At 38.5% G+C, this 19,640-nt stretch overlaps 1 pseudogene; it reads left to right on the forward strand.

Annotated features, from left to right (window-relative positions):
• The first annotated feature begins 1,261 nt into the window (after nt 1-1,261).
• On the forward strand, nt 1,262-19,266 carry LOC150056094 (NEDD8-activating enzyme E1 regulatory subunit-like; annotated as a pseudogene).
• Nucleotides 19,267-19,640: the final 374 nt, after the last annotated feature.

The raw sequence follows: 19,640 nt of genomic DNA on the forward strand, positions 1-19,640 counted from the left end.
AAAATAGATATTTCTCTCAGTGATAACATATCTGTTCTTATCAGTCTGAGAGAAGTTTTGTCAGTTTTTTTCCTATTTTTTTCCCCAGTCTTGGGTCTTGCACTGAGAGTCTAGGCACTCTTTCTGAGCTAGCATACCACTCTGGCTTTTTCTGTGTTTGTAGTACCAAGGAATTGAACCCAGGGCTTTGTGCATGCTAGGTAAGGAATCTACCCCTAGGCCACCCTTGTAGCCCAGTCTAGGAAGCTTAAAGTGTATGGCTAAAATTGCATTTTAGTTTGTAAAATATTAGATTCTTCCAGATAACTATAAGAGATAATTAAACACTGGAATTTTGTAAGAATTCACTATAATGCTAGAGAGGAAGCTACTGGCAGGTAATAAAAGATATATACTCAGAGTATGCAATATGCTACAATGTAGCAAAAAAATATGCCACTATCAAATAGTGAACACGTTTGCCACCTCCAAATGTTTAACATGTCCCTTCCTGCCCCTTGATTCAGGCAGCTGCCTAACTGAGTTTTTGCATGATAGATGAACATGTTTTTTATAATTTCATATATATGAAAGTATAGTATAACAGATTTGGGATGCTTTCATTCACCACAGTTATTCTAAGATCTACAAATACTGTCATATTTATGGAGATTTTTGCTTTTGCTGTTAAATTGTGTTCTATTGTATAGGAAATCATTATTTGTTCATCCCTTCAATGGTTGATAGATGAATAGATTAGGTACAGAATGTGTCATTGCAAACGAAGTGTTGTTAGCATTCAGGTATAAGTCTTTCAGTTTCATTTGAATTGAGTAAACATCCGGATTAGAATGGCTGGCTCACATCATAGGTATACATTAAACTTAGTCATGATAGTAAAAGTATGATGCATAAAACAAAAATTAAAACTCAGCATCAGTGGCTCACATCTGTAATCCTTGGTACTAGGAAGCTGAGATCTGAGGCCAGCCCAGGCAAGAAAGTCCATGTGACTCTGACGTGATAGAGCACCAGCTTTGAGCCCAAAGAGCTCCGATCTGCCCGAAAGAAAGAAAGGTGATATATCCTTATCAAAATTAAAAATATTCAAAAGAAAGGGAAAAAGGCCACAAATGAGAATATCTTTCAAGTTATTTATATAATAATCACAATTAAACTATAAGAAGAACTCACAAAGTCAGATACTTTTTTAAAACTCTAATTTTGAAGGGGAAAAAAAGATTTTAACAGACATTTCATCATGGAATAGACCCAGGTAGCAATGAGAGTATAAAAAGATGCTCATTATCACTAATCACTAGAGAAAGCACTATTCCCTGGTAAGACAATTAAAGTATAAGGAGAAAATTCTAACTCTACCAATTGATAGCAAGGATATAAAGCAACTGGAACTCCGAACCGCTACTAGAAATATACATTCATTGATCATTAAAAAAAATCAGTGTAAGCCGGGTGAGGTGGCTCACACTTGTAATTCTAACTACTGAGGAGGCTGAGATCTGAGGATCAAGGTTCAAAGCCAGTCTGGGCACTAAAGGACCTGAGACTCTTCAGTTAACCTCTAGAAAGCAGAAAGTGGAGTTTGGCTTAAGGGTAGGGCGCCTTGAGCTGAAGAGGTCAGGGACAACACCGAGGGAAAGTTCAAGCCCCAAGACCCACCAAAAAAAAAAAACCCAAAAAACAAAAAACCTTCCTTACATGAGACAGATTATTTAAACTTACACAGTTCTTCCTCCTGCTTGGCACTATGCTACCAGTCACATGACTACTTACTTGTCTCTTTCAGGAGACCAAATAAAAGTCATAATTCTTAATAAAGCCTACATAAGAAAAGGTATGTTTACCTGTAAATAATGACCTAATCAAAAATATCAGATGTCTCCTTTAAGAATTAAGATGCAGGTCTTAGGTCCTAGTGGAGGAAGATGGCACCGAGACAATAGGGACGCTGCCTAGCTCTCTCTCACAAAAAGAGAGAACCAGGGAGTCCCACGAATCAATTACCTTAAGAAATCCACAACAACAAACTCAAGAAGCAACAGAAAAGGACCCAAACTGGAAAAGAAATCCAGATAAAGCTCACATCCAACTTTCTCAAAGAATTCGGAACGTGAGGACCCCTCTCCCACCGCGCCAGCTCCGAGCCGAGAAGAGCCGCTGCAGAGGGGGCGGTGGAGGGAGCCGGGCCAAGCTGCGCCGGGCCGGGAAACCGGGTCAGGGAGCCACAGAAGCAGCGGAACCCAGCCAGACGCGGAACCAGAACAGCAAGGAACGGAACCCAGACGCGGATCACAAGTGGCGGCGGAGATCCGAGGGGAGTGAAGGATAATCCAACACCGTGCAGCACCCACAGACGAACACAGAGGCGTGAGTACTGCAGCGGGCCCCCAAACACAGAGCGGGTGCCAAGCCATAGAACTTAACTCAGACCCCTCCACCCCGCCTGAGAAGAGCAGGAGCAGGGGGGCAAGGAATTTAGAATCCTGTCCCTTCCCTCAACAGCCCCCTCCCCCAGGCCAAAGGCTGGAGATTGACAGGCGGGAGGCGCTAAGACCCAGCACCCCACCAAGGGAGGCAGAGGTGTCCCAGTCCCCACCAGCCCACCAGGTTCCTCTCCCAGGCCTCAGACTGGAGACTGACAGGAGGGCTACGCCAAGACCCAGCACCCCACCAGGGGAGGCAGGGGTGACCCAGCTCCCACCCGCCCACCTGGTTCCTTTCCCAGGCCACTGGGTCTGGAGAGCGGGGAGCACTGTGTCCCTGCCTTACAACAGCGGGTGGGGTGTACAGGACAATAGAAGCCAGCATCTGTCCCCCTCAAATCTTGAGCCGGGCATTCTCCAGCTGGAATCCTGAGCAAGACAGCACCGAGGGACCCCCCCCCCCCACAGTCACAGACTCTCTGACAAAGCAGCAGGGAACTGAAGGGCCGACCAGCAGCCAAGCTGCTGAGAATCAGAAAGGCGTGGCTCCGCCCTTGGAGCTCACGTCCTCAGCTGGGCCCCGCCCCTGGGAACAGAGTGGACAGCCGCAGGTCCTGCTGAGAGCCCCTGGAAACTCCCAAACCCCAGACCCTTGGCTGGGGGCCCACCCCTAGAAGCAGCACAGGAAAACCAACCATCTGCCCAGCACGCTGAGACCAAAGCTCGCAGATCCATCCCACTCTGAGGCCACTGGCTGGGCTGAGAGGTAGTCGTACAGCAGCACACAGCCTCTGGAAATTGACCGAACACCTACAAAAACTCTGACATCGTCAGCAGAGGAATCAATTTGGCTGAGAACCACAGGTATTCACATACTCCCAGAATCACAGTCCCAATCCAAGCAAAGACCACTACCTACTGACCACAGAGCGAACTACAACAACAGTTCTAGATGCCGAGGAGAACTCAAAGAAGAATCACAACATACATAAATAATCATAGTCCCACGCAAAGCCCAAAAGGCAACAAGAGCGAAGGGAGGAGAGAGATGTCACCATCTCAAGAAATGACACCTGAAGAGACACAAAACATGACCCTATTCAAGGAGATGATTGTGACATGACTAAAGAGATTAAAACAGAATTCCAAAAATAATTGCAGGAACATAAGCAGGAAATCTCCAAAGAGCTCCTCGAATTCAAAAGAGAAATGGAAAAAAAAGATTAATACCCTCAGAGCAGACATGATCAGCTCAGCGTCCACACTTCAAGCAAAACTGGAGGCATTAAGTAGCAGATTGACGGAGATGGAGAATAGAACATCAGAAATGGAAGACAAGGGCCCGGGAGTTTGGCCTAGCGGTTAAAGTGCTTGCCTAGCATGCACAAGGACCCAGGTTCGATTCCTCGGTATCCCACATACACAACCAAGCCGGAAGTGGCAGAGACAAGACTGCGATGGCGACAGAGAGCGAAAGAAGCGAGCTGAGATGAAGTGAACAGAGCCCAATCGAGTGGTGGCCGGAGCAAGCGGGGCCAGAGCGAGCAGGGCCGGAGCGTGCGGGAGCGAGCCGGGCCGGAGCGAGCGGGCCGGAGCGAGCGGGGGCCAGGAGCGTGAGGGAGCGAGCCTGACCGGAGCGAGTGGGGCCGGAGCGAGCGGGGCCAGAAAGAGAAGGGGGCCAAAAAAAAAAAAAAACAAAAGAAATGGAAGACAAAACACAAGAGCTGGAACAGAGAATCACCATCTTGGAAAAATCAGTCAGAATCTACCAGAGAGAGCTCCAGGAACTGGCAGATGCAGCAAAGAAGTCTAATCTTCGTATAATAGGGATTGAGGAGGGGGCTGAATTCCAGGACAAAGGTATGCAACCTTTATTCACCAAAATCATAGCAGAGAACTTCTCCAACTTCAAAAGGGAAAATACTCACATTATTGAAGGTTTCAGGACCCCAAGCAGGCAAGATCCTAGAAGGAACTCACCTAGACATATCATAGTAAAGACATTAGACCTGAATACCAAGGAATTGATCTTAAATGCTGCAAAAACAAAGAAGGAGCTATATTACAATGGGAAGAACATTCGAATTACAGCAGATCTCTCCACGCAAACCCTAAATGCAAGAAAAGCTTGGAAAAACATCATTGATGTCCTGAAGACCAACAACTGCCAACCCAGACTGATATATCCAGCAAAACTAGCATTTACATTTGAGGGAGAAACAAGAATATTTCACTCCAAAGAGAAGCTTTATGAATACGTGCACACTAAACCAGCATTACAAAGAATACTAATTAACCGAGAACAAATTGTAGAACATCAAGAACCTCCTTCAAGAAGCAAACATCTATAATTCACTAAATACAAAAGGGGAAAAAAGAGAAAGAAACTTAGAAGTAAAAATAAATAACAACAATGGACACTGACCACTTCTCCATAATCTCCCTAAACGTGAACGGGCTGAACAATCCAATCAAAAGACACAGAGCAGCAGACTGGATTAAGAAACACCACCCATCCATATGTCGCCTCCAAAAGACACACCTCACTGCCAAAGACAGAAACAAATTCCAAGTGAAAGGCTGGAAACGAATTTTCCACTCCAATGTACCATGCAAAAAAGCAGGAGTAGCAATCCTAATCTCCGGCAAAATTAACTTCTCAGGAAAATCAGTACATAAAGATAGAGACAGCCATTATATATTAGTAAAGGGTACAATCCATGCCCATAATATTACAGTTATAAACATCTACTCCCCCAACACGGGAGCACCCAAATTCGTCAAACAAACTCTTTTAGAACTACAGAACAAGATAGACTGAAACACAATCATTGTCGGTGACCTCAATACTCCACTCTCAACAAATGACAGGTCAACTCAACAAAAGTTAAGCAAAGACACCCTCGACTTAAATGACACCATAGCCCAGCTGGGCTTAACAGATATACACAGAGTCTTCCACCCAACAGCGAAACTTTTTACATTTTTCTCAGCAGCACATGGAACACACTCCAAAATAGATCATATAATAGTGCATACAGAAAACTTAAGCAGATACAAGAGGACTGATATAATCCCATGCATCCTATCAGACCACAGTGGAGTCAGACTAATTCTGAACAATGCAGTCAAAGTAAAAAAACATTCAATCACATGGAAACTGAACAACACGTTTCTGAATAACTCCTGGGTAACAGATCAGATCAGAAATGAAATTAAAAACTTCCTTGAATGTAATGACAATCAAGAAACATCAGAAAGAAACTTATAGGACACAGCAAAGGCAGTTCTAAGAGGCAAATTTATCACACTATGAGTGCATATTAAAAAGACAGAAGAAGAGCACGTAAATAACCTTAAAAAAAAACGGAAACACCTAGAGGAGCAAGAAAAAGTTAATTCTAAAACAGCTAGAAGGACAGAAACAACAAAAATAAAACCAGAAATTACAGAGATTGAAATAAGATCTACTATACACAAAACTGATAAATCAAAAAGTTGGTTCTTTGAAAGAGTCAACAAAATTGACAGACCCTTGGCAAGATTAATCAAAAAAAAAAGGAAAGGGGAGACTCAAATAAACAAGATTAGAGACCCCACGGGAACAATCACAACTGAGTCCCAAGAAATCCAGTCCATAATGAATAGGTACTACCAAGGCCTATATTCAAAGAAACAAGAAAATCTAGTAGAAATGGATGATTTCTTAAATAAATATAGGCTACCCACACTAAACAACGATGAGGTAAACAAATTGAACAGACCAATTTCTTACAACGAAATTGTGGAAGCAATCAGGGAAATGCCAACCAAAAAAAGCCCAGGTCCAGATGGTTTCACTGCGGAATTCTACAAGACATTTAAAGATGAAATAACACCTATACTCTTGAAACTCTTCCGAGAAATAGAAACAGAAGGAGCAATACCAGACTCATTTTATGAAGCTAATATTACTCTCATCCCCAAACCAGGGAAAGACCCAACAAAAAAAGAAAACTACAGACCTATCTTTCTAATGAACACAGATGCTACACTCCTCAATAAAATATTAGCCAACAGAATCCAGAAACAAATTTAAAAAATCATACACTATGATCAAGTGGGCTTCATCCCACAAATGCAAGGCTGGTTTAACATTCGCAAATCAATCAATGTAATACATCATATCAATAGAGCTAAAGATAAGAATCATATGATAATTTCTCTGGACACGGAGAAGGCATTTGACAAAATACAACATCCATTCATGTTGAAAGCACTAGAAAAAATAGGAATAAGAGGTACATTCCTCAAAATAGTGAAACCATATATGAAAAACCTACAGCCAGTATTATACTAAATGGTGAAAGACTGGAACCATTCACCTTAAAATCAGGAACTAGACAGGGATGCCCACTCTCTCCACTTCTCTTCAATATAGTGCTGGAACCCTTAGCCAGAGCAATAAGACAAGAAAAGGACATCAAAGGGATCCACATAGGGAAAGAAGAAATTAAACAATCCTTATTCGTAGACGACATGATCCTCTACTTGAGTGACCCAACAAACTCCACTCCCAAACTACTAGAATTAATAAACCACTTTAGCAAAGTGGCAGGATAGAAAATCAACCTTCAGAAGTCAGTAGCCTTCTTGTACACCAACAATACACAAACAGAAGGCCAAATCAAGAAAATGATCCCATTCGCAATAACCCCCAAAAGAATAAAATACTTAGGAATATACTTAACCAAAGAAGTAAAGGAATTATTCAATGAAAATTATAAAAGCCTAATGAAAGAAATTAAAGAGGACACAAGGAAATGGAAAGACATCCCATGATCATGGCTAGGGAGAATCAACATAGTGAAAATGGCTATACTGCCAAAACTGATATACAAATTCAATGCAATCCCCATCAAAATCCCAAAGACATTCTTTATGGAAATTGAAGATATAATCCAAAGATTCATATGGAACAAGAAAAGACCTAGAATAGCCAAAACAATTCTAGGCAAAAAGAGCAATGCTGCTGGTATTACAATACCAGACTTCAAACTCACTATAGAGCCATAGTAACAAAAACTGCTTGGTACTAGCACAAAAACATACATACCAGAAGATCAGTGGAACAGAATAGAAGACCCAGAAATAGAACCATATACCTATAGGCAACTTGTATTTGACAAAGGAGCCAAAGATATACAATGGAACAAACACAGTCTATTCAATTATTGGTGCTGGCAAAACTGGGCAGCCACATGCAGAAAACTAAAAATTGACCCTAGCCTTTCGCCATGCACAAGCATTAACTCAAAGTGGATCAAAGACCTCAATGTCAGACTGGAAACCGTGAAATTGCTACATGATAAAGTAGGAGAGACACTGGAACTCATAGTCACAGGCAACAGATTCCTGAACAGAATCCCAGGGTCACAACAGATTGGAGAGAGACTTGATAAATGGGACTACCTAAAAATAAAAAGTTTCCGTACAGATAAAAACATAGTTGCAAAAGTAAAGAGACAGCCAACCAACTGGGAAAAGATATTCACCAACCATATATTTGACAAATGCTTAATATCCAGTATCTACAGGGAACTCAAGAAACTAATCCCCCGAAATTCCAATAAACCATTCACTAAATGGGCAAGGGAACTAAAGAGAGACCTATCAGAAGAAGAGATTAAAATGGTAGAAAAACATATGAGAAAATGTTCTTCATCTATGGTCATAAAGGAAATGCAAATAAAAACCACCCTAAGATACCACCTTACCCCAACAAGAATGGCCAAGATTTTGAACTCAGACAATGACAGTTGCTGGCGGGGTTGTGGAGAAAAAGGAACCCTACTGCACTGCTGGTGGGATTGTAAACTAGTTCAGCCACTCTGAAAGCAGTGTGGAGGTTCCTTAAAGAACTGAAAGTAGACCTTCCCTATGATCCCGCCATACCACTTCTGGGTATCTATCCTGAACAGCATGACCCAGGATATTATAAAGACACCTGCTCAGCTATGTTCATCTCTGCACTATTCACAATAGCCAGGCGATGGAAACAACCCAGATGCCCTACTGCAGATGAATGGATACAGAAAATGTGGTATATATACACAATGGAATTCTACATAGCCAACAGACAAGATAAAATAATGGCATTCGCAGGGAAGTGGATGAATCTAGAGTGAATCATGCTGAGTGAGACAAGTCAAGACCTAAGGAACAAAAGGCGCATAGTATCCTTAATATGCGGTTATTAAATCCAAAGTGTACAAGAGCGAGGACTCAATAACTGCATACCCAAAGCAATGGACATGGTAATGGAAATACAAATATAACTATATAGACAAAAAAACCTATGACTCTATAATCATAATGTTTTACTTCATAAACTGATATGTTTCTGTGACATACAAACGGTTAGCCTAATTTTGATTAAGTTCTAAAGACTAAGTCCCAGAGAATGTAATTAGAGATTTCCTCCTTGAACAATTGTTTGTTAAACTTGTCATTTAAAATATGATGTGAACATAAGCCATATAATTAATCATTGTTGTTCTTAAGGTACTATGTTATCTCTCATCACTTCTACTGTCCCTTGGTTATCTCATATTGTTACACTATCTCACTTTGTTATGTGATATATCAGATATAATTGTATTTGGTTATCTGAAATTGGATAGGGAACGGGGGAAAACAAGATGAGGGGGGAAGGGGGGAAGGAAAATGGGGACCATGACATGTGAAAGGGTATCAATGTGTGGGAATTAAGGCACCATTTATCTGGCAAATATCATCTAACCCTTCTATTAATTACAATAAAAATATATTAAAAAAAAGAATTAAGATGCATATTTATTCCTAAGTAAAACTGTTTTCTTTTTCTTATTGCCAATATCAGACACATTATTCTGTTTTTTAATAAATTGTGCAATTATAATGCTGGTCTTAGTAAAAAGCCACACCAAATTATTTTGTCTCTTTCTGTTCCTGAAGCATTGTCTCAGTGACAAGCCTGTGATGGTCTTTTAATACAAAGATGAATAAGGGTTGGTTTTGTCCCTGAGTTGGTTTATGAAGTTTTCTTGCCTTGTGATGATATACTGAAACAAATCTTTTCATTAGGTGACTTTAGGTCTTCTAAACCTTGATTGTGGTGGTTGCAAAATGCCTGTCAGCAATTGTCAATGACCTCTTACCAGAGATCATTAAGGATTATACAAAGAACATTTCTTTTCAGAGTAATATGCAGCCCTACATGCGAGCTATTTGTCTCCCCTACTTTCTGTCTTTCCATTTGATTTGCTGGAAAGCCCAGGAAAACTCGAGATTTCTATGGTTTTTCTTCTTTTCCAAAGAAAGATTAATCCATTTTTGCTAAGTTCGCAATGACTAACTAATAGAAAGGCCATCATTTTCCCTTTTGGCTAATCTGAGACAATGTTCAACGTGCTTTTCCCCTCTTTCTTTGTTCATTATGTAACCCTTGTGCTTGTTTCTTAACTATCATTTTCTTTTTTTAATTCAAATGATCTATTTAATAAACTATTGAAAAAATTAAGCCCAGGGATATTATACTACATGTTAGAATGTCTGAGTATTCATTGTATTACACTTGAAAATGTGTCAACTGAATACTAACAGCATTTTTCCTAATAGTATCGAGTATTTTTAAAATTTTGTTTATATTTTATTTTTATTTTAATGTATAGAGGGGTCACCAGATAGAAGGTGCATTATTTCTCCCACATTGATACCCCTTCTCATGTTTTTGTCCCCATTGCTCTTTCCCCAGCTCCTCCCTTCATTTTTCCCCTCCTATTTCAAATAAACAAATAAGCATATATATAATATACCAGGTAACAAAGTCAGATACTCTAACAATATGAGATTAACCAAAGGGCAACACAAGAGAAGAGAAAAAAAAACATAGTACATTAAGAACAAAGTCACTCATAATTATGTTCTTGTTTCCATGTCCTGGAGGTCCATTAATTTGGCCTCATCCTATATGGCCTTATCTATCTAGGGTTTGAGCTATTGTAATCCTCTGTTAGGAGAGTACTATGTTTGTATTAATCATTAAAAATTAGGGAAACCATTGAGCTTATGTTCCTTTAGTTCTGGCTTACTTCCCTTAATATGATCTTTGCCAAGTTTTACAATTTCCTTACAAATGGGGGTGATATCATTTTTTCTGACGGCAAAATAGAATTACATTGTGTATAAATACAATACCTTGTTGATCCAATCATCTACTGAGGGCTATCAGGGTTTGTTCCATATCTTTGCTATGGTAAACTGTGCTGCAATGAAAATGGTTGTGCTAGTGGCTTTAGTATATCCTTGTTTTTGGACTATTGGGTAAATGCAAAGTAGTGCAATTGCTGGGTCATGGGGGAGCTCTATGTTTAGTCTTTTGAGGGATCACCATATTAATTTCCATCTATCATTTTCTTTTTTTTTCTAGTCCTGGGACTTGAACTCAGGGCCTGAGCACTATCCTTGGGCTTTCTCAAGGCTAGAGCTCTACCACTTGAGCCACAGCACCATTTCTGGCTTTTTCTATGTATATGTGATCTGGCTCAGAAAAACTTATAGACCCTTCAAACTCTTCAAACCAATCATGTAAGACTAGATCCTATGTTCTGACCAATCAAAATGAAGGCCAAAGCATGTTAGGGATAAAATCTGGGTGGACTGCTGACCGCATGCTTGTTTATTTGGCTTCCTGTCTATAGCACAGCCTCCTGCAGAAATAAAATCTTAACTTTATCACATTCTTTTAAACTTAGTATCCTTATACCTAGGTGACATCCCAATATCCCACAGTATTTTACACAATCCTAACATACCAAGTATCAAATTTACAGCTTGGCATTTTTCTTTGTCTCATGTATTCTTCCTGAATATTTTGATCCATATTCATCTTTGTAACTGTAGTCTATATGTGAATAATTTCTAAATCCTATAGAAACTATTTATAGACTGCCTACTATGTACCCATTATGCTAAGGACTTTGCATAAATTATCTCTTTTAATTCTCAAAATTCTAACTTATTTCACAATCCATATGTCCAGGAAATAAGTTCATGCCAATAGCACTCACTACACAGGAATGTCTTCACTAAAACTAAGGTTTAAAAAAAATCTCTTGAACTGCATTTTTAAAAGCCACTTTCATAATTTTTATCATGAAACATAAAATTTCAAATCCATTATGTGGACTCAAGTTACTCACTTGCAATATCCAGTACACATTCTTTTCCTTAAATAAGAGCTAAAAAATATTTTAAATTCCCTTTTACTCTATGGTGACAGGAAAAGCCCTGAAAGCCAGAGGAGTAAAATACTGTGGTGATTTCCAAAATAGTCAGATTTTTTTTTTGCCAGTCCTGGGCTTGAGCTCAGAGCCTGAGCACTGTCCTTGGACTTTCTCAAGGCTAGAGCTCTACCACTTGAGCCTCAGCACCACTTCTGGCTTTTATTTTTTTTTCTGTGTATGTAGTACCGAGGAATCGAACCCCGGTCTTTGTGCATGCTAGGCAAGCACTCAATCACTAGGCCAAACTCCAGGCCCAATAGTTAGATTTTAAAATGTATATTCTCCAGAAAAAAATTCCATTCCATTCTTATGAATTCATTTGCAGAATCATCTGAGTTTCACATTATCCTTCACCTCAGCCATTCTTAAAATCACCCTTAGCTGCTTCCAATTCCACTGTCTGTCATTCTCCCTCGTCGTTGATCAAAGAGATCTTTCTTAACATATCTGACAACTTGGCACCCGTGGCCCACACCTGTAATCCTAGCTACTCAGGATGCTAAAATCTGAGGATCTCCACTGGAGGCCAACCTGGGCAAAAAATTTCATGAGACTCTTATCTCCAATTAACTGCCAGAAAACCAGAAATGGAGCTGTGGCTCTAAGTATCAGAAGGCTAGTCTTGAATGAAAGAGCTCAGGAAATCATCCAGACACTCACCTCGAACCCCATAACTGACAATATATATTTGATTACTGGCACCTTAATTGATTTACTTTATCAGCCAGAATCTTTGACCACTGACTTGGTTTTACTGACAAACTCCTAGACCAATAGCTTTTCTGTCTTTAATGGATATTTTAGCAATTTCTTTTCTTCTTTTTGTGTTTCTATTGGGGTTTCAGTTCAGGATTTCCTGTTCTCACTTGGCTTTTTTATTCAAGGCTGGTGTTTACCACTGAGCCATCCCTCCTTTCTGGACTTTTTCTGATTAATTAGATAAAAGAGTCCCTTAGCTATGCCCAGACTGGCTTTGAACCATGATTCTCAGATTTCAGTTTCCTGAATAGCTACGAATACATCTATGAGCTACTGGCCCCATACTTTTCTACACAAAAGTGTTTATGATCTTACTTTTATTATTTTTGTCAATTTATTTATTTGTACATTTTAAGTACCATGAGGGAGGATATAAACATATTAAAGTTAAATATGTATATATCTATAACTGACCATTTGATATCCAGAATAGGTCACCAGAAAGGAATACATGGAATATCACATCCCAACCTTGGTTTCCTAAAAACAGAGATCTACCCCTGTGACAAACTCACAACACCAGATACAGACAAGAGTATATACTCACCTGCCAATTGCACAAACCAAGTAGAGAAATTGTAATCGATAGATTTCATTTATAATACATAAAAGATGAAATTTTACTTCTAGTTATTTGTTAATGACATAAAAATAAAATTCACCATCAAAAAATTGATTGAGGGCCGGGAGTTTGGCTTAGTGGTAGAGTGCTTGCCCAGCATGCATGAAGACCTGAGTTCAATTCCTCAGTACCACATATATAGAAAAAAGCTGGAAGTGGTGCTGAGGCTCAAGTGGTAGAGCTCTAGCCTTGAAAAAGTCCAAAAACAATGCTCAGGCCCTAAGCTCAAGCCCAGGACTGGCAAAAAAAATTGATTGAGGATAAATATTTCAGGTTATTCATAAAAATTAGTACACACTGAAAAAATGTTCCCACTCAGTAAGTCAATAGGAATCTTAGTATTAATCTCTATAAAAGGTATTTTAACGAAATATTAGTAAAATAACTCAAGTACATGAAAGGATTACTCATCAGGCAGGGCTATGTGGAATTTATTCCAAGAATATAAATTTGGTTAAGAAAATTAAGCAGAGTAACAGATACTATTAAACAGAAAAGCAATAATAAATCACATAATTGCTTCAATGAGCACATAGAAAGCATGTAATGAAATTCAGTGCTTATGTTTTTGTGATTTAAAAATCTGCATTAGAGTAAAGTACTTCAATCTGCTAAAGGATATCTACAAAACACACACACACACACAAAAACTGCACTTTTCTTTTTAAACATCTCCCTGGGATTCATAAGGAAATAGTAAAAGACAAATGCCATCTCATGAAATTCGTAATGTTTAGAAGTGGCATTGCTTCTTTATATTTGAATTTTACCTGGCTTATGTACAAAGAAAGAGGAAAGAAAAACAACTAACTGACTTTTTATACTACTAACTCAAGCATAATTTTCCTAAAAAAAAAAACAATGTGATGAAAAAAATATCACCAGTGTTAACAAAAGCTGAAATACAGGGGTAAATTCACCAGCTTCTTAAAACCAAGCCATTTATTTTCCTTCTTAAGAGTGGATTCTAAGCACTAACTTCTTCTAGCTTCCATTATTGTCCTCAGAAAATTGGTTGATTAGAATCATATTACTTAATATGTCAGCAAATAAAGAATGTACATCTCTCCCAGAGTCAGGAGTGACTCCTGATGGTGAATGCAATCATTAAGTAAACAGACTTGAATAGGCAGCTCTAGGTGAATTACTGGCACTCAGGAGAAGAAGGACAGGATTTATACCTAGCATGCACAGCTGGAAGTCGAGTAGGCACAAGGACTCTAATATATAACAGAAACCGGCTGTCTTATTCTGTTTCATTGAGACTGCCAACTGAGATACATTATTTGACACTGCTATGCAGAGCCAAATCATTCATCAAGCTGTTTAAAGCTCAGCACACCACCTGTCCATGGACTAGATTCATATAAAAATATAAAATAAAATGAAACTTTCCTCAGCCCTACAACAAAAGTGAAGATACTTCCGTTAGAGAGAACAAAAGTTATGACAACCTTTGCCAACCAAGTGTGCTACAAAACCAGAAAGAAAAGATGAAATGGAGGACAAAGAAAATAAAGCATGTCACCCAGCAGGTCTGGATGGTGGCAGAGATAGGACTAAAATTTGAATCATATAATATATCATAATGTGAGAGATAAAGTCTACTTTATAGGATCTTCAAATTTTAAAATGTATTTTATGGAGTATGATTGGAGTATAACATTTTATAACTTCAATGCTAATCTCAGAATTCTTTTTTTTTATGTAGGTATTAGTCCCAATAGAAACAGGCCAAAGTCAAACAAATTCAATATCAAATTATCTTACATCTTCTAAAACCTTTTACAACAGCATTAAGAGTATCTGCAAACATTTTATTCTTTTGAACTTCCTTTACCTCTATGGAAGTCTGGGGACAGGGTTATTTTTAATTCTAGTGACAGACTCCTCTTTCCAGCTGAACTGGGGGGAGAAAAAAATTAAACAATTTTGTAAGACTGTCAACCAAGTTTTAAAAAAAGACAGAACGAAAGAAAGAAAATAAAATTGGGGCTAATTTGGTTCCCTAAAGTATCTTTTTACTTTTCTTGGAATACATCACAAATATCTCTACTTGGAAGTCACTGCTGGCCCATGAGTTCTCGTAATGGTTGACAACTGTCTGGGTGCTAGCAGCACCGGAATCCTCAGATGAACTCTGGGAGGGGGCTGTGCTTCCCACAGACAGAGGGATTTTCATGTGAAAATGAGGAGGATTAGACACACTGAGTATACATCCACAAGAGAAAATAACTACATGTATCAGGCTGAAAGAAAAGCATAATGCTGAATGAAAAATTAAACAAGGTATATGCAGAAAAGACATAGACAGGTGAAAAGGCAATGCATAAAACTATATGTTAGCCATACATTTACATGTTAACCATACGTTAATGTATGGTTATATTAATGTAAATGTTGGAAGAGAACAACACAGCATATTTTACTTATATATAGGAAATTACAAGGACTCAGATAAAATGGAGAACCATTTAGGACTCCCAGATTCAGAACACTTTACCTAGGAAAGGTCATATATTAATTTCCAAGTGGCTCTAAAGGGATTTAGGAAATGATAAGGAGAAATAGAGAGATTGGAGGAAATTTGGGGAGAAGGGATCTTGTGGTACCCTGTGTCTTTTATATACATTTATTTGGGGGGAAGAGAAGCGAATAACAAAATGTTGAGTCAAAGAACAAAGGGTGAACCCAACATGGATACTCATAAGACAGTATGTGAAAAATGAAATTTACAACTTGGGGGGAGGGGTGAAAGCGGGAGAAAATGAGCAAACAGATAACGATGCTGGACAAGAAATGTACTCATTATGCTACTTATGTAACTGTAACCCCTCTGTACATTACCTTTTCAATAAAATTAGAGTTTAAAAAAGCATATCAAACTAGATTTTAAGTGTTAAGTCCTATCTCTTACAGAAAAAGAGGGCTCTGCTGATTTCATAAATTTATCTCCTAGATGGTATAGCCTAAATGTTTATATTCACCAAACCTCACACTTTAAACCTAATTTCCAGTGCCATGGTTTTTTGCTTGAATGCCTTAGGGGATAGAAGAGAGAGAGAGCTCTTCAGAAGAGCAACATTTTTCTTTTCAGCATTTTAAGACACAGAGCAAATATGCCATCTATAAACCAGAAAGCTGGCCCTTTCTAGACACCAAGCATCTTGGCCCCATGAGCTTCAACTTTCCATCCTGCTACCCAATCTATGGTAGTTTGTGATAGAAATCTGAACCAATACAACATCACACGTCTTTCATAACAAGTGTTATGCAATATGGTTGCATTATTGTCACTAAGATTGGTGTTGTCTTCCCAAGATGTACTACACAAATGGAACTTAGTAAATAAAAATACTTTACCAGAATATAAGCATATTTCTTCTATGAAGATTGGAAAAAACAACAGTTTCCAGTCTAGTGGTCATAGCAAGTACCTTCAAATCTTTTAAAATCTGTTATTAAGGTACTGAGTCTACATGCTGACATAACACAATTCCACTTTAGCATGGCTGCAGTCATCAACAGATTAGGTGGTGATAACCTTTCAGATACTCTGCCACTGAACTGATGTCTCCTTCTTCAGAAACGACTCCTGAACACTTAATACTGAATAGAGAACTTGATAGTCAACAGGAAATAAAGTTCTTTTTTGTCCACCAGACTGAAAACTCACTTAAACTTGAGATGAGACGTATGATTGAATGACATGGACCAGGATGAGTTCAGAGCAATAGTTTCAGTACTGTAGGTCTTCTATTATTCCTCGGTAATATTAATGGATTTGTGGTTTCAATCATAAAATTAAAAAGAAAGAAACAATTCTTTCACTGCTTCTCAAAGTAATAGAGTACCGGCCCAATAAATACAAGCTGGAATAAAAAGCCATAAATGTTAGTATTCTGTGGGTGGATAATACATTTTTGTAGACCTAAAAGCAGCTCAAATAGCTCTTGTGGACATAAACTTACTGATTTTTCAAGCAATATGGAGGACAGAATGATCATTGTTAATAAAATAACTAAAAATTATAAATAAATTTTAGAGCTGGAAAAATTGTTATCTTATTATTGTTTATCCATTTCTTGATCTGCATGCTAACCTATCCAGTGAGTGACATAGAATTAAATGAATTAAAGAACATGGCTAAAGGTAAGACTATTATTCTTACTCTATTCTATCGTGGGAATTATTAATGCTCATGTGTTTTGTATGACAAGCAAATTGGCAATAGGGAAAGGGAGACAAAAACATGAGAAGGGTTATCAAGGTTCAAGAAGTAATGGACTCATTACCTGAGAAATGTAACCCCTTTAAAATTATCCCTACAATAAAGTACAATAAAAAAGAAGAATTTTGATGAATTCATTGATGCAACAACTACAGATGGGCATGGTGGCACATGCGTGTAATCCTAGCCCTCAGGAGGCAGAGGCACGAGAATCGCAAGCTTGAGACAACCATATGAGAGTGGAAACTTGTTCAACTACTGTGGAAAACAGTGTGGCAGTTCCTCAAAAGACTAAGCATAGAGCTCCCCTGTGACCCAGCAATTCCACGACTTGGCATTTACCCAATTGTCCAGAAACAAGGACATACTAAAGCCACTAGCACAAGGATGTTCATTGCAGCACTATTTACCATAGCAAAGATATGGAACCAACCCAGATGCCCCTCAGTTGATGAGTGGATCAAGAAGATGTGGTATTTATACACAATGGAATTCTATGCTGCTGTCAGAAAGAATGACATCGCCCCATTTGTAAGGAAATGGAAAGACTTGGAAAAAATGATATTAAGTGAAGTAAGCCAGACCCAAAGGAACTTAGGCTCAATGGTTTCCCTCATTTGTAATAATTAGTACACACCTAGGATTCTCCTAGCAGAGGATTGCAATAGCTCAAAACCTAGGTGCATAAGATCATATAGGATGAGGCTAAATGAAAGGATTTCTAGGATATGGAAACAAGAGCTTTATCTTGTGTGATTGTTGTTCTTAATTTACTATGTGAGTTCTCTTCTCTTTTGTTGCCCTTTGGTTAATCTCATATTGTTACTGTATCTGATTTTGTTACTTGGTATAGGGTATATACATTTATTTGATTGTTTGGAATAGGAAAGGGAATGGGGGAAAAATAAGATGATTGGAAGGAGGTGGAGAGAGGAAAATGGTGATAAAATATATCAATATATGAGAAGTAATACACCTACAATCTGGCTAATGTAATTATAACCCCTCTATACATTACAATAAAAAATTCAGTCTTAATTCTAAAAAAAAGAACTATATCCATATTCCATGGACTGTGATCATAGATAAATATTTAGCACATTTTAAGAGGTATAGTTAAACAAATGGGGAATTCCTAAAAACCTACAAAGAAAAAGAGAACTTCAAATTGTTGATTAGATAGGGAATTCTAAAGAATGAGAATGGGGCTCCAGAAGATGAAGACAATTTTGAAGACACTATCAAAAATGTCAGTTCAGGGCCTGAAGTGTGGCCTAGTGCTAAGAGTGTGCGCCTAGCATGCATGCAGCCCTGGGTTTGATTCCTCAGTACCACATACACAGAATAAAACCTGAAAGTGGTGCTGTGGTTCAAGTGGTAGAGCACAAACCTAGAGAAAGCTCACGTACAGTGCCCAGGCCCTGAGTTCAAACCCCAAGACAGGAAAAAAAAATGTGAACACAGCACTAAATACAACTGAGATCCCAAGAACTATGGAAAATATATCTAATGACTGTCACTGCATAAATATCACTAAACACACTCTAACATTTTGGACTTTAGTTTGGGCCTTAGAGGAATTTGTGATCAAGGAGGGACAGGGAAATTTATTTGTTCAAGGCCCAATTCCTGATATGATAGCAGATTCAGGCAAATATATAAGACTACAAAATATTTACCATGAAAAAGCAAAGAAAGATGCTATCGCTCTGGATAATCATATTGCTGCAATCCATTCGCCAGGCATCAGAGTCCATTTTACAGAAAGAATCAAATTACTTTGCAGCAATTCTACTACATTTCTTAGCTTAGTAAAGATGTTTATCCTTAACTGAAGAATATAGTTTGGATATAATTAACAAGGTCAAAAGTATTTCCAATATGGACAATAAAGATAAGGAGACAGTATTGTACTTGATGTTATGAGATGTTTGTACTTAATGTTATGGGATGTTGAGAGACTTCATAAACAACATGGTAATTGGGTGTGGTGGCTCATGCCTGTAATCCTAGCTACTCAGGAGACTGAGATCTGAGGATCACAGTTTAAAGCTAGCCCAGGCACTAAAGACCTTGAGACTTTTATCTCAAATTAATTTCTAGAAAACAGGAAGTGGAAGGGGGTTTGAGGCCGGATAATGGGGACAAAAACATGAGAAGGGGTATCAAGGTATGAGAAGTCATGGACCTACCACCTAGTGAATGTAACCATAACCCTTCTATACAATATCACAATAAGAATAAAATAATATAAAGTAAAAAATTTTAAAAGCAAGAAGTGGGGTAGGAGTAGGGTAGTA

Source organism: Megascapheus bottae, chromosome 12 (genome assembly GCF_031878675.1).
Source record: "Megascapheus bottae isolate mThoBot1 chromosome 12, mThoBot2.hap1, whole genome shotgun sequence".
Taxonomy (NCBI): domain Eukaryota; kingdom Metazoa; phylum Chordata; class Mammalia; order Rodentia; family Geomyidae; genus Megascapheus; species Megascapheus bottae.